Genomic DNA, 15,425 nt, shown 5'->3' on the forward strand with positions numbered 1-15,425 from the left:
GGTGCGGGTGCTGCAGTGGAATGAGAAAACTCATGAATACGACCTAGGGCTAGCTCTCCAAATGGCCACTTCCTAGAATGCTTTCTCAGCTACATCTTTTCAACTTAAAGGGGGATTGCTTACCTACCTTAATGTGCTGGGCTGGCTTGAAGGAAAGAAGGGGACCTAGAAATTGAAATTCTACACAAAAGGAAATGTGATCAAAGGGTATGGGGCAAAGGTAGTCCACAGCCCTTTGGAAGCATTTGTGACCAAAGTATGACAGCATGGAAACGTCAAGGAGAGGCCAGAAAGTTAGGGGAGGCATTACGACATGCATCACTACGCACTGAGCATGAAGAACATGCATGTTTAATGCCTCTGTGAATGGAAAGGGAAAAGCAAAATCATGGTCCAATCGCAAGTGATTGGGATAAAGAAGACATTCAGTTTTTCTTAAACCTTCTGTAAGGAGTCTCTGGTTTAGAGGAAGAATTCACATCAATGGCCAAGACAGCTGTGACCGTTTTCTATACCGAGATTGCCAAGATGAACCACCACTTTGGTTTCTTGGGGGAGAAAGATTCTTTTTTCTATAAAGACCGAAAATGAGATAGCCCCATTTCACAAGCTTTCCCAAGGCAAGAGCCGGGCAATGTCGGCGGTGGTCTGGCCCCAGCTGCATGTCATCTCACTTCCTGACCCATGGTGACAGCCTAGGGTTCTGCCAAAAGGCAAGATGAGCCTGGCAAAAGGCTGGAGATGCCGGGGATCGAACCCGGGGCCTCATACATGCAAAGCATGCGCTCTACCACTGAGCTACATCCCCCACGTCCTGGGGTGGGGGTGGGGCGGGCTGACCTTGCTTCACCGAAGGAAATCTGGAATTCTATGTACCTCAAATTCACCACATATGGCACTAGAAAATAAGGTGTCAGATGTGGGATTCCCCATGACTTACATCTGGATTGTATAGCACCATTTTATGGAATAAGGCTCACTCTAGAATGAACAAATGCCCCACATACAACAGCTAGATGCGATCTAAACATGCCAGAGTTTTCAAGGCAACTGGTTAAGGTTACATGAAAGAAGAATATGGTTGAGTGCTGCTTACAAATGTCCTGAGACGAATTAAGGTACTCTTGCTCTTACTGCAGGACACACAGCTATGTTACATAAGCACGTAAAGAGTTGAGATCCAGATGCATCTATTGCTAAGGACGGCACCTTAATTCTGAGTTTTAGTCCATTAAATTCTCAGTTACGTGGGGGAAAAATTCATGTGATCTTTCTGAGAGAGGTGAAAGGTATTCCCTGACTCTTTCGCATGGCTAATTGTAGGGGGTGTGGGTTTAATCACTGGAAAGAAATATTTTCCCACCATTATAACTCCATATGATTTTAATCCAGCGAGTCAATCGTATCGTATTTATATTCCAAGATAAGATAAGCGTTTTTGCCTCCTTTCCTCTTCAAGGGGTATAGACGTATTTCTGGGAGGGTTTGTGCAGCCTTCTGTGCAGTAGGCAGTGCGTCAGTCTCATAATCTGAAAGTCCTGAGTTTGATCCTCAGAGAGGGTATTTCTGTGCTCCTTTTGGCAAGACGAACATCTCAGATTTTCTCCAAATCTGTAAACTATTACTCCACTTCGCATCTTGCTCAGTTTTAGGGAGATGGTGGCTTTCTAAATTCCCTCTCGCATATATATATATATATATATATATATATATATATATGACCGCTCTCATTGTAGGCAAGGAGTAGCTGGGTCGGCTGACAAAACATCTACTTTGGTACAATGAGACTGGAAGTCTTCCAAGTGCCTTCATATATTTAGTCAAGGGTTTGGAATGAATTCTGATCTGCAGGTCCTTGTTTACTTCTCTTCCCACATCCCTCAGAAATGAGGATGTGGTCAATTTCATTAGAAAACAGAAGACATCTACCCTTCTGTCCCAGCATTTACTTGGAGCTCGGAATTTTTTTTTTTCTTAATCAGAGGGGAAGATAATGTCTTAATAACAGAGAAGGCGATGGAAACCTAAAGGGCGAAGTCCTCCGCGGCAGATTTGAACCGGCGAATTAAGGGTTACTGTTTTTGCACTACTCTCGGCCGCTCTATCAACTGAGCTACCGAAGGCGGAGACAGCAAAGCTTTCCGTGATGCATTCATCTGTCTTTCAATAATGGTTGTGGCGCAGTTGGGTGCGGGTGCTGCAGTGGAATGAGAAAACTCATGAATACGACCTAGGGCTAGCTCTCCAAATGGCCACTTCCTAGAATGCTTTCTCAGCTACATCTTTTCAACTTAAAGGGGGATTGCTTACCTACCTTAATGTGCTGGGCTGGCTTGAAGGAAAGAAGGGGACCTAGAAATTGAAATTCTACACAAAAGGAAATGTGATCAAAGGGTATGGGGCAAAGGTAGTCCACAGCCCTTTGGAAGCATTTGTGACCAAAGTATGACAGCATGGAAACGTCAAGGAGAGGCCAGAAAGTTAGGGGAGGCATTACGACATGCATCACTACGCACTGAGCATGAAGAACATGCATGTTTAATGCCTCTGTGAATGGAAAGGGAAAAGCAAAATCATGGTCCAATCGCAAGTGATTGGGATAAAGAAGACATTCAGTTTTTCTTAAACCTTCTGTAAGGAGTCTCTGGTTTAGAGGAAGAATTCACATCAATGGCCAAGACAGCTGTGACCGTTTTCTATACCGAGATTGCCAAGATGAACCACCACTTTGGTTTCTTGGGGGAGAAAGATTCTTTTTTCTATAAAGACCGAAAATGAGATAGCCCCATTTCACAAGCTTTCCCAAGGCAAGAGCCGGGCAATGTCGGCGGTGGTCTGGCCCCAGCTGCATGTCATCTCACTTCCTGACCCATGGTGACAGCCTAGGGTTCTGCCAAAAGGCAAGATGAGCCTGGCAAAAGGCTGGAGATGCCGGGGATCGAACCCGGGGCCTCATACATGCAAAGCATGCGCTCTACCACTGAGCTACATCCCCCACGTCCTGGGGTGGGGGTGGGGCGGGCTGACCTTGCTTCACCGAAGGAAATCTGGAATTCTATGTACCTCAAATTCACCACATATGGCACTAGAAAATAAGGTGTCAGATGTGGGATTCCCCATGACTTACATCTGGATTGTATAGCACCATTTTATGGAATAAGGCTCACTCTAGAATGAACAAATGCCCCACATACAACAGCTAGATGCGATCTAAACATGCCAGAGTTTTCAAGGCAACTGGTTAAGGTTACATGAAAGAAGAATATGGTTGAGTGCTGCTTACAAATGTCCTGAGACGAATTAAGGTACTCTTGCTCTTACTGCAGGACACACAGCTATGTTACATAAGCACGTAAAGAGTTGAGATCCAGATGCATCTATTGCTAAGGACGGCACCTTAATTCTGAGTTTTAGTCCATTAAATTCTCAGTTACGTGGGGGAAAAATTCATGTGATCTTTCTGAGAGAGGTGAAAGGTATTCCCTGACTCTTTCGCATGGCTAATTGTAGGGGGTGTGGGTTTAATCACTGGAAAGAAATATTTTCCCACCATTATAACTCCATATGATTTTAATCCAGCGAGTCAATCGTATCGTATTTATATTCCAAGATAAGATAAGCGTTTTTGCCTCCTTTCCTCTTCAAGGGGTATAGACGTATTTCTGGGAGGGTTTGTGCAGCCTTCTGTGCAGTAGGCAGTGCGTCAGTCTCATAATCTGAAAGTCCTGAGTTTGATCCTCAGAGAGGGTATTTCTGTGCTCCTTTTGGCAAGACGAACATCTCAGATTTTCTCCAAATCTGTAAACTATTACTCCACTTCGCATCTTGCTCAGTTTTAGGGAGATGGTGGCTTTCTAAATTCCCTCTCGCATATATATATATATATATATATATATATATATATATGACCGCTCTCATTGTAGGCAAGGAGTAGCTGGGTCGGCTGACAAAACATCTACTTTGGTACAATGAGACTGGAAGTCTTCCAAGTGCCTTCATATATTTAGTCAAGGGTTTGGAATGAATTCTGATCTGCAGGTCCTTGTTTACTTCTCTTCCCACATCCCTCAGAAATGAGGATGTGGTCAATTTCATTAGAAAACAGAAGACATCTACCCTTCTGTCCCAGCATTTACTTGGAGCTCGGAATTTTTTTTTTTCTTAATCAGAGGGGAAGATAATGTCTTAATAACAGAGAAGGCGATGGAAACCTAAAGGGCGAAGTCCTCCGCGGCAGATTTGAACCGGCGAATTAAGGGTTACTGTTTTTGCACTACTCTCGGCCGCTCTATCAACTGAGCTACCGAAGGCGGAGACAGCAAAGCTTTCCGTGATGCATTCATCTGTCTTTCAATAATGGTTGTGGCGCAGTTGGGTGCGGGTGCTGCAGTGGAATGAGAAAACTCATGAATACGACCTAGGGCTAGCTCTCCAAATGGCCACTTCCTAGAATGCTTTCTCAGCTACATCTTTTCAACTTAAAGGGGGATTGCTTACCTACCTTAATGTGCTGGGCTGGCTTGAAGGAAAGAAGGGGACCTAGAAATTGAAATTCTACACAAAAGGAAATGTGATCAAAGGGTATGGGGCAAAGGTAGTCCACAGCCCTTTGGAAGCATTTGTGACCAAAGTATGACAGCATGGAAACGTCAAGGAGAGGCCAGAAAGTTAGGGGAGGCATTACGACATGCATCACTACGCACTGAGCATGAAGAACATGCATGTTTAATGCCTCTGTGAATGGAAAGGGAAAAGCAAAATCATGGTCCAATCGCAAGTGATTGGGATAAAGAAGACATTCAGTTTTTCTTAAACCTTCTGTAAGGAGTCTCTGGTTTAGAGGAAGAATTCACATCAATGGCCAAGACAGCTGTGACCGTTTTCTATACCGAGATTGCCAAGATGAACCACCACTTTGGTTTCTTGGGGGAGAAAGATTCTTTTTTCTATAAAGACCGAAAATGAGATAGCCCCATTTCACAAGCTTTCCCAAGGCAAGAGCCGGGCAATGTCGGCGGTGGTCTGGCCCCAGCTGCATGTCATCTCACTTCCTGACCCATGGTGACAGCCTAGGGTTCTGCCAAAAGGCAAGATGAGCCTGGCAAAAGGCTGGAGATGCCGGGGATCGAACCCGGGGCCTCATACATGCAAAGCATGCGCTCTACCACTGAGCTACATCCCCCACGTCCTGGGGTGGGGGTGGGGCGGGCTGACCTTGCTTCACCGAAGGAAATCTGGAATTCTATGTACCTCAAATTCACCACATATGGCACTAGAAAATAAGGTGTCAGATGTGGGATTCCCCATGACTTACATCTGGATTGTATAGCACCATTTTATGGAATAAGGCTCACTCTAGAATGAACAAATGCCCCACATACAACAGCTAGATGCGATCTAAACATGCCAGAGTTTTCAAGGCAACTGGTTAAGGTTACATGAAAGAAGAATATGGTTGAGTGCTGCTTACAAATGTCCTGAGACGAATTAAGGTACTCTTGCTCTTACTGCAGGACACACAGCTATGTTACATAAGCACGTAAAGAGTTGAGATCCAGATGCATCTATTGCTAAGGACGGCACCTTAATTCTGAGTTTTAGTCCATTAAATTCTCAGTTACGTGGGGGAAAAATTCATGTGATCTTTCTGAGAGAGGTGAAAGGTATTCCCTGACTCTTTCGCATGGCTAATTGTAGGGGGTGTGGGTTTAATCACTGGAAAGAAATATTTTCCCACCATTATAACTCCATATGATTTTAATCCAGCGAGTCAATCGTATCGTATTTATATTCCAAGATAAGATAAGCGTTTTTGCCTCCTTTCCTCTTCAAGGGGTATAGACGTATTTCTGGGAGGGTTTGTGCAGCCTTCTGTGCAGTAGGCAGTGCGTCAGTCTCATAATCTGAAAGTCCTGAGTTTGATCCTCAGAGAGGGTATTTCTGTGCTCCTTTTGGCAAGACGAACATCTCAGATTTTCTCCAAATCTGTAAACTATTACTCCACTTCGCATCTTGCTCAGTTTTAGGGAGATGGTGGCTTTCTAAATTCCCTCTCGCATATATATATATATATATATATATATATATATGACCGCTCTCATTGTAGGCAAGGAGTAGCTGGGTCGGCTGACAAAACATCTACTTTGGTACAATGAGACTGGAAGTCTTCCAAGTGCCTTCATATATTTAGTCAAGGGTTTGGAATGAATTCTGATCTGCAGGTCCTTGTTTACTTCTCTTCCCACATCCCTCAGAAATGAGGATGTGGTCAATTTCATTAGAAAACAGAAGACATCTACCCTTCTGTCCCAGCATTTACTTGGAGCTCGGAATTTTTTTTTTTCTTAATCAGAGGGGAAGATAATGTCTTAATAACAGAGAAGGCGATGGAAACCTAAAGGGCGAAGTCCTCCGCGGCAGATTTGAACCGGCGAATTAAGGGTTACTGTTTTTGCACTACTCTCGGCCGCTCTATCAACTGAGCTACCGAAGGCGGAGACAGCAAAGCTTTCCGTGATGCATTCATCTGTCTTTCAATAATGGTTGTGGCGCAGTTGGGTGCGGGTGCTGCAGTGGAATGAGAAAACTCATGAATACGACCTAGGGCTAGCTCTCCAAATGGCCACTTCCTAGAATGCTTTCTCAGCTACATCTTTTCAACTTAAAGGGGGATTGCTTACCTACCTTAATGTGCTGGGCTGGCTTGAAGGAAAGAAGGGGACCTAGAAATTGAAATTCTACACAAAAGGAAATGTGATCAAAGGGTATGGGGCAAAGGTAGTCCACAGCCCTTTGGAAGCATTTGTGACCAAAGTATGACAGCATGGAAACGTCAAGGAGAGGCCAGAAAGTTAGGGGAGGCATTACGACATGCATCACTACGCACTGAGCATGAAGAACATGCATGTTTAATGCCTCTGTGAATGGAAAGGGAAAAGCAAAATCATGGTCCAATCGCAAGTGATTGGGATAAAGAAGACATTCAGTTTTTCTTAAACCTTCTGTAAGGAGTCTCTGGTTTAGAGGAAGAATTCACATCAATGGCCAAGACAGCTGTGACCGTTTTCTATACCGAGATTGCCAAGATGAACCACCACTTTGGTTTCTTGGGGGAGAAAGATTCTTTTTTCTATAAAGACCGAAAATGAGATAGCCCCATTTCACAAGCTTTCCCAAGGCAAGAGCCGGGCAATGTCGGCGGTGGTCTGGCCCCAGCTGCATGTCATCTCACTTCCTGACCCATGGTGACAGCCTAGGGTTCTGCCAAAAGGCAAGATGAGCCTGGCAAAAGGCTGGAGATGCCGGGGATCGAACCCGGGGCCTCATACATGCAAAGCATGCGCTCTACCACTGAGCTACATCCCCCACGTCCTGGGGTGGGGGTGGGGCGGGCTGACCTTGCTTCACCGAAGGAAATCTGGAATTCTATGTACCTCAAATTCACCACATATGGCACTAGAAAATAAGGTGTCAGATGTGGGATTCCCCATGACTTACATCTGGATTGTATAGCACCATTTTATGGAATAAGGCTCACTCTAGAATGAACAAATGCCCCACATACAACAGCTAGATGCGATCTAAACATGCCAGAGTTTTCAAGGCAACTGGTTAAGGTTACATGAAAGAAGAATATGGTTGAGTGCTGCTTACAAATGTCCTGAGACGAATTAAGGTACTCTTGCTCTTACTGCAGGACACACAGCTATGTTACATAAGCACGTAAAGAGTTGAGATCCAGATGCATCTATTGCTAAGGACGGCACCTTAATTCTGAGTTTTAGTCCATTAAATTCTCAGTTACGTGGGGGAAAAATTCATGTGATCTTTCTGAGAGAGGTGAAAGGTATTCCCTGACTCTTTCGCATGGCTAATTGTAGGGGGTGTGGGTTTAATCACTGGAAAGAAATATTTTCCCACCATTATAACTCCATATGATTTTAATCCAGCGAGTCAATCGTATCGTATTTATATTCCAAGATAAGATAAGCGTTTTTGCCTCCTTTCCTCTTCAAGGGGTATAGACGTATTTCTGGGAGGGTTTGTGCAGCCTTCTGTGCAGTAGGCAGTGCGTCAGTCTCATAATCTGAAAGTCCTGAGTTTGATCCTCAGAGAGGGTATTTCTGTGCTCCTTTTGGCAAGACGAACATCTCAGATTTTCTCCAAATCTGTAAACTATTACTCCACTTCGCATCTTGCTCAGTTTTAGGGAGATGGTGGCTTTCTAAATTCCCTCTCGCATATATATATATATATATATATATATATATATGACCGCTCTCATTGTAGGCAAGGAGTAGCTGGGTCGGCTGACAAAACATCTACTTTGGTACAATGAGACTGGAAGTCTTCCAAGTGCCTTCATATATTTAGTCAAGGGTTTGGAATGAATTCTGATCTGCAGGTCCTTGTTTACTTCTCTTCCCACATCCCTCAGAAATGAGGATGTGGTCAATTTCATTAGAAAACAGAAGACATCTACCCTTCTGTCCCAGCATTTACTTGGAGCTCGGAATTTTTTTTTTTCTTAATCAGAGGGGAAGATAATGTCTTAATAACAGAGAAGGCGATGGAAACCTAAAGGGCGAAGTCCTCCGCGGCAGATTTGAACCGGCGAATTAAGGGTTACTGTTTTTGCACTACTCTCGGCCGCTCTATCAACTGAGCTACCGAAGGCGGAGACAGCAAAGCTTTCCGTGATGCATTCATCTGTCTTTCAATAATGGTTGTGGCGCAGTTGGGTGCGGGTGCTGCAGTGGAATGAGAAAACTCATGAATACGACCTAGGGCTAGCTCTCCAAATGGCCACTTCCTAGAATGCTTTCTCAGCTACATCTTTTCAACTTAAAGGGGGATTGCTTACCTACCTTAATGTGCTGGGCTGGCTTGAAGGAAAGAAGGGGACCTAGAAATTGAAATTCTACACAAAAGGAAATGTGATCAAAGGGTATGGGGCAAAGGTAGTCCACAGCCCTTTGGAAGCATTTGTGACCAAAGTATGACAGCATGGAAACGTCAAGGAGAGGCCAGAAAGTTAGGGGAGGCATTACGACATGCATCACTACGCACTGAGCATGAAGAACATGCATGTTTAATGCCTCTGTGAATGGAAAGGGAAAAGCAAAATCATGGTCCAATCGCAAGTGATTGGGATAAAGAAGACATTCAGTTTTTCTTAAACCTTCTGTAAGGAGTCTCTGGTTTAGAGGAAGAATTCACATCAATGGCCAAGACAGCTGTGACCGTTTTCTATACCGAGATTGCCAAGATGAACCACCACTTTGGTTTCTTGGGGGAGAAAGATTCTTTTTTCTATAAAGACCGAAAATGAGATAGCCCCATTTCACAAGCTTTCCCAAGGCAAGAGCCGGGCAATGTCGGCGGTGGTCTGGCCCCAGCTGCATGTCATCTCACTTCCTGACCCATGGTGACAGCCTAGGGTTCTGCCAAAAGGCAAGATGAGCCTGGCAAAAGGCTGGAGATGCCGGGGATCGAACCCGGGGCCTCATACATGCAAAGCATGCGCTCTACCACTGAGCTACATCCCCCACGTCCTGGGGTGGGGGTGGGGCGGGCTGACCTTGCTTCACCGAAGGAAATCTGGAATTCTATGTACCTCAAATTCACCACATATGGCACTAGAAAATAAGGTGTCAGATGTGGGATTCCCCATGACTTACATCTGGATTGTATAGCACCATTTTATGGAATAAGGCTCACTCTAGAATGAACAAATGCCCCACATACAACAGCTAGATGCGATCTAAACATGCCAGAGTTTTCAAGGCAACTGGTTAAGGTTACATGAAAGAAGAATATGGTTGAGTGCTGCTTACAAATGTCCTGAGACGAATTAAGGTACTCTTGCTCTTACTGCAGGACACACAGCTATGTTACATAAGCACGTAAAGAGTTGAGATCCAGATGCATCTATTGCTAAGGACGGCACCTTAATTCTGAGTTTTAGTCCATTAAATTCTCAGTTACGTGGGGGAAAAATTCATGTGATCTTTCTGAGAGAGGTGAAAGGTATTCCCTGACTCTTTCGCATGGCTAATTGTAGGGGGTGTGGGTTTAATCACTGGAAAGAAATATTTTCCCACCATTATAACTCCATATGATTTTAATCCAGCGAGTCAATCGTATCGTATTTATATTCCAAGATAAGATAAGCGTTTTTGCCTCCTTTCCTCTTCAAGGGGTATAGACGTATTTCTGGGAGGGTTTGTGCAGCCTTCTGTGCAGTAGGCAGTGCGTCAGTCTCATAATCTGAAAGTCCTGAGTTTGATCCTCAGAGAGGGTATTTCTGTGCTCCTTTTGGCAAGACGAACATCTCAGATTTTCTCCAAATCTGTAAACTATTACTCCACTTCGCATCTTGCTCAGTTTTAGGGAGATGGTGGCTTTCTAAATTCCCTCTCGCATATATATATATATATATATATATATATATATGACCGCTCTCATTGTAGGCAAGGAGTAGCTGGGTCGGCTGACAAAACATCTACTTTGGTACAATGAGACTGGAAGTCTTCCAAGTGCCTTCATATATTTAGTCAAGGGTTTGGAATGAATTCTGATCTGCAGGTCCTTGTTTACTTCTCTTCCCACATCCCTCAGAAATGAGGATGTGGTCAATTTCATTAGAAAACAGAAGACATCTACCCTTCTGTCCCAGCATTTACTTGGAGCTCGGAATTTTTTTTTTTCTTAATCAGAGGGGAAGATAATGTCTTAATAACAGAGAAGGCGATGGAAACCTAAAGGGCGAAGTCCTCCGCGGCAGATTTGAACCGGCGAATTAAGGGTTACTGTTTTTGCACTACTCTCGGCCGCTCTATCAACTGAGCTACCGAAGGCGGAGACAGCAAAGCTTTCCGTGATGCATTCATCTGTCTTTCAATAATGGTTGTGGCGCAGTTGGGTGCGGGTGCTGCAGTGGAATGAGAAAACTCATGAATACGACCTAGGGCTAGCTCTCCAAATGGCCACTTCCTAGAATGCTTTCTCAGCTACATCTTTTCAACTTAAAGGGGGATTGCTTACCTACCTTAATGTGCTGGGCTGGCTTGAAGGAAAGAAGGGGACCTAGAAATTGAAATTCTACACAAAAGGAAATGTGATCAAAGGGTATGGGGCAAAGGTAGTCCACAGCCCTTTGGAAGCATTTGTGACCAAAGTATGACAGCATGGAAACGTCAAGGAGAGGCCAGAAAGTTAGGGGAGGCATTACGACATGCATCACTACGCACTGAGCATGAAGAACATGCATGTTTAATGCCTCTGTGAATGGAAAGGGAAAAGCAAAATCATGGTCCAATCGCAAGTGATTGGGATAAAGAAGACATTCAGTTTTTCTTAAACCTTCTGTAAGGAGTCTCTGGTTTAGAGGAAGAATTCACATCAATGGCCAAGACAGCTGTGACCGTTTTCTATACCGAGATTGCCAAGATGAACCACCACTTTGGTTTCTTGGGGGAGAAAGATTCTTTTTTCTATAAAGACCGAAAATGAGATAGCCCCATTTCACAAGCTTTCCCAAGGCAAGAGCCGGGCAATGTCGGCGGTGGTCTGGCCCCAGCTGCATGTCATCTCACTTCCTGACCCATGGTGACAGCCTAGGGTTCTGCCAAAAGGCAAGATGAGCCTGGCAAAAGGCTGGAGATGCCGGGGATCGAACCCGGGGCCTCATACATGCAAAGCATGCGCTCTACCACTGAGCTACATCCCCCACGTCCTGGGGTGGGGGTGGGGCGGGCTGACCTTGCTTCACCGAAGGAAATCTGGAATTCTATGTACCTCAAATTCACCACATATGGCACTAGAAAATAAGGTGTCAGATGTGGGATTCCCCATGACTTACATCTGGATTGTATAGCACCATTTTATGGAATAAGGCTCACTCTAGAATGAACAAATGCCCCACATACAACAGCTAGATGCGATCTAAACATGCCAGAGTTTTCAAGGCAACTGGTTAAGGTTACATGAAAGAAGAATATGGTTGAGTGCTGCTTACAAATGTCCTGAGACGAATTAAGGTACTCTTGCTCTTACTGCAGGACACACAGCTATGTTACATAAGCACGTAAAGAGTTGAGATCCAGATGCATCTATTGCTAAGGACGGCACCTTAATTCTGAGTTTTAGTCCATTAAATTCTCAGTTACGTGGGGGAAAAATTCATGTGATCTTTCTGAGAGAGGTGAAAGGTATTCCCTGACTCTTTCGCATGGCTAATTGTAGGGGGTGTGGGTTTAATCACTGGAAAGAAATATTTTCCCACCATTATAACTCCATATGATTTTAATCCAGCGAGTCAATCGTATCGTATTTATATTCCAAGATAAGATAAGCGTTTTTGCCTCCTTTCCTCTTCAAGGGGTATAGACGTATTTCTGGGAGGGTTTGTGCAGCCTTCTGTGCAGTAGGCAGTGCGTCAGTCTCATAATCTGAAAGTCCTGAGTTTGATCCTCAGAGAGGGTATTTCTGTGCTCCTTTTGGCAAGACGAACATCTCAGATTTTCTCCAAATCTGTAAACTATTACTCCACTTCGCATCTTGCTCAGTTTTAGGGAGATGGTGGCTTTCTAAATTCCCTCTCGCATATATATATATATATATATATATATATATATGACCGCTCTCATTGTAGGCAAGGAGTAGCTGGGTCGGCTGACAAAACATCTACTTTGGTACAATGAGACTGGAAGTCTTCCAAGTGCCTTCATATATTTAGTCAAGGGTTTGGAATGAATTCTGATCTGCAGGTCCTTGTTTACTTCTCTTCCCACATCCCTCAGAAATGAGGATGTGGTCAATTTCATTAGAAAACAGAAGACATCTACCCTTCTGTCCCAGCATTTACTTGGAGCTCGGAATTTTTTTTTTTCTTAATCAGAGGGGAAGATAATGTCTTAATAACAGAGAAGGCGATGGAAACCTAAAGGGCGAAGTCCTCCGCGGCAGATTTGAACCGGCGAATTAAGGGTTACTGTTTTTGCACTACTCTCGGCCGCTCTATCAACTGAGCTACCGAAGGCGGAGACAGCAAAGCTTTCCGTGATGCATTCATCTGTCTTTCAATAATGGTTGTGGCGCAGTTGGGTGCGGGTGCTGCAGTGGAATGAGAAAACTCATGAATACGACCTAGGGCTAGCTCTCCAAATGGCCACTTCCTAGAATGCTTTCTCAGCTACATCTTTTCAACTTAAAGGGGGATTGCTTACCTACCTTAATGTGCTGGGCTGGCTTGAAGGAAAGAAGGGGACCTAGAAATTGAAATTCTACACAAAAGGAAATGTGATCAAAGGGTATGGGGCAAAGGTAGTCCACAGCCCTTTGGAAGCATTTGTGACCAAAGTATGACAGCATGGAAACGTCAAGGAGAGGCCAGAAAGTTAGGGGAGGCATTACGACATGCATCACTACGCACTGAGCATGAAGAACATGCATGTTTAATGCCTCTGTGAATGGAAAGGGAAAAGCAAAATCATGGTCCAATCGCAAGTGATTGGGATAAAGAAGACATTCAGTTTTTCTTAAACCTTCTGTAAGGAGTCTCTGGTTTAGAGGAAGAATTCACATCAATGGCCAAGACAGCTGTGACCGTTTTCTATACCGAGATTGCCAAGATGAACCACCACTTTGGTTTCTTGGGGGAGAAAGATTCTTTTTTCTATAAAGACCGAAAATGAGATAGCCCCATTTCACAAGCTTTCCCAAGGCAAGAGCCGGGCAATGTCGGCGGTGGTCTGGCCCCAGCTGCATGTCATCTCACTTCCTGACCCATGGTAACAGCCTAGGGTTCTGCCAAAAGGCAAGATGAGCCTGGCAAAAGGCTGGAGATGCCGGGGATCGAACCCGGGGCCTCATACATGCAAAGCATGCGCTCTACCACTGAGCTACATCCCCCACGTCCTGGGGTGGGGGTGGGGCGGGCTGACCTTGCTTCACCGAAGGAAATCTGGAATTCTATGTACCTCAAATTCACCACATATGGCACTAGAAAATAAGGTGTCAGATGTGGGATTCCCCATGACTTACATCTGGATTGTATAGCACCATTTTATGGAATAAGGCTCACTCTAGAATGAACAAATGCCCCACATACAACAGCTAGATGCGATCTAAACATGCCAGAGTTTTCAAGGCAACTGGTTAAGGTTACATGAAAGAAGAATATGGTTGAGTGCTGCTTACAAATGTCCTGAGACGAATTAAGGTACTCTTGCTCTTACTGCAGGACACACAGCTATGTTACATAAGCACGTAAAGAGTTGAGATCCAGATGCATCTATTGCTAAGGACGGCACCTTAATTCTGAGTTTTAGTCCATTAAATTCTCAGTTACGTGGGGGAAAAATTCATGTGATCTTTCTGAGAGAGGTGAAAGGTATTCCCTGACTCTTTCGCATGGCTAATTGTAGGGGGTGTGGGTTTAATCACTGGAAAGAAATATTTTCCCACCATTATAACTCCATATGATTTTAATCCAGCGAGTCAATCGTATCGTATTTATATTCCAAGATAAGATAAGCGTTTTTGCCTCCTTTCCTCTTCAAGGGGTATAGACGTATTTCTGGGAGGGTTTGTGCAGCCTTCTGTGCAGTAGGCAGTGCGTCAGTCTCATAATCTGAAAGTCCTGAGTTTGATCCTCAGAGAGGGTATTTCTGTGCTCCTTTTGGCAAGACGAACATCTCAGATTTTCTCCAAATCTGTAAACTATTACTCCACTTCGCATCTTGCTCAGTTTTAGGGAGATGGTGGCTTTCTAAATTCCCTCTCGCATATATATATATATATATATATATATATATATGACCGCTCTCATTGTAGGCAAGGAGTAGCTGGGTCGGCTGACAAAACATCTACTTTGGTACAATGAGACTGGAAGTCTTCCAAGTGCCTTCATATATTTAGTCAAGGGTTTGGAATGAATTCTGATCTGCAGGTCCTTGTTTACTTCTCTTCCCACATCCCTCAGAAATGAGGATGTGGTCAATTTCATTAGAAAACAGAAGACATCTACCCTTCTGTCCCAGCATTTACTTGGAGCTCGGAATTTTTTTTTTTCTTAATCAGAGGGGAAGATAATGTCTTAATAACAGAGAAGGCGATGGAAACCTAAAGGGCGAAGTCCTCCGCGGCAGATTTGAACCGGCGAATTAAGGGTTACTGTTTTTGCACTACTCTCGGCCGCTCTATCAACTGAGCTACCGAAGGCGGAGACAGCAAAGCTTTCCGTGATGCATTCATCTGTCTTTCAATAATGGTTGTGGCGCAGTTGGGTGCGGGTGCTGCAGTGGAATGAGAAAACTCATGAATACGACCTAGGGCTAGCTCTCCAAATGGCCACTTCCTAGAATGCTTTCTCAGCTACATCTTTTCAACTTAAAGGGGGATTGCTTACCTACCTTAATGTG

At 44.3% G+C, this 15,425-nt stretch overlaps 7 non-coding genes across 7 annotated transcripts; all 7 read right to left on the reverse strand.

The window, feature by feature from the left end:
• Positions 1-736: 736 nt before the first annotated feature.
• On the reverse strand, positions 737-808 carry TRNAA-UGC (transfer RNA alanine (anticodon UGC)). The gene has a single exon. It is a non-coding gene; the product is annotated as a tRNA-Ala (tRNA).
• Positions 809-2,923: 2,115 nt separating this feature from the next.
• TRNAA-UGC (transfer RNA alanine (anticodon UGC)) lies at positions 2,924-2,995 on the reverse strand. The gene has a single exon. It is a non-coding gene; the product is annotated as a tRNA-Ala (tRNA).
• Positions 2,996-5,110: 2,115 nt separating this feature from the next.
• TRNAA-UGC (transfer RNA alanine (anticodon UGC)) lies at positions 5,111-5,182 on the reverse strand. Its single transcript has one exon. It is a non-coding gene; the product is annotated as a tRNA-Ala (tRNA).
• Positions 5,183-7,293: 2,111 nt separating this feature from the next.
• TRNAA-UGC (transfer RNA alanine (anticodon UGC)) lies at positions 7,294-7,365 on the reverse strand. The gene has a single exon. It is a non-coding gene; the product is annotated as a tRNA-Ala (tRNA).
• A 2,111-nt stretch (positions 7,366-9,476) lies between these two features.
• Positions 9,477-9,548, reverse strand: TRNAA-UGC (transfer RNA alanine (anticodon UGC)). The gene has a single exon. It is a non-coding gene; the product is annotated as a tRNA-Ala (tRNA).
• A 2,111-nt stretch (positions 9,549-11,659) lies between these two features.
• On the reverse strand, positions 11,660-11,731 carry TRNAA-UGC (transfer RNA alanine (anticodon UGC)). Its single transcript has one exon. It is a non-coding gene; the product is annotated as a tRNA-Ala (tRNA).
• A 2,111-nt stretch (positions 11,732-13,842) lies between these two features.
• Positions 13,843-13,914, reverse strand: TRNAA-UGC (transfer RNA alanine (anticodon UGC)). The gene has a single exon. It is a non-coding gene; the product is annotated as a tRNA-Ala (tRNA).
• Positions 13,915-15,425: the final 1,511 nt, after the last annotated feature.

This window comes from Pleurodeles waltl, unplaced genomic scaffold (assembly GCF_031143425.1).
Source record: "Pleurodeles waltl isolate 20211129_DDA unplaced genomic scaffold, aPleWal1.hap1.20221129 scaffold_162, whole genome shotgun sequence".
In the NCBI taxonomy this organism is placed as follows: Eukaryota; Metazoa; Chordata; class Amphibia; order Caudata; family Salamandridae; genus Pleurodeles; species Pleurodeles waltl.